Below are 236 nucleotides of genomic sequence, written 5' to 3'. Positions count from 1 at the left end.
AATATGTGAATGCAGTAGAATGGAGGAGGAATAGATAAAGTGTATGTGTGTGTGTGTGTGTGTGTGTGTGTGTGTGTGTGTGTGTGTGTGTGTGTGTGTGTGTGTGTGTGTGTATCTGTGTGTGTGAAAGTTAAAATTACTCAATGACTGAAAAGCTGTGTGTGTGTGAGAGAGAGAGAGAGAGAGAGAGAGAGAGAGAGAGAGAGAGAGAGAGAGAGAGAGAGAGAGAGAGATTA

This window comes from Portunus trituberculatus, chromosome 41, assembly GCF_017591435.1.
Source record: "Portunus trituberculatus isolate SZX2019 chromosome 41, ASM1759143v1, whole genome shotgun sequence".
Lineage (NCBI taxonomy): Eukaryota > Metazoa > Arthropoda > Malacostraca > Decapoda > Portunidae > Portunus > Portunus trituberculatus.
This window is presented reverse-complemented; position numbering follows the sequence as displayed.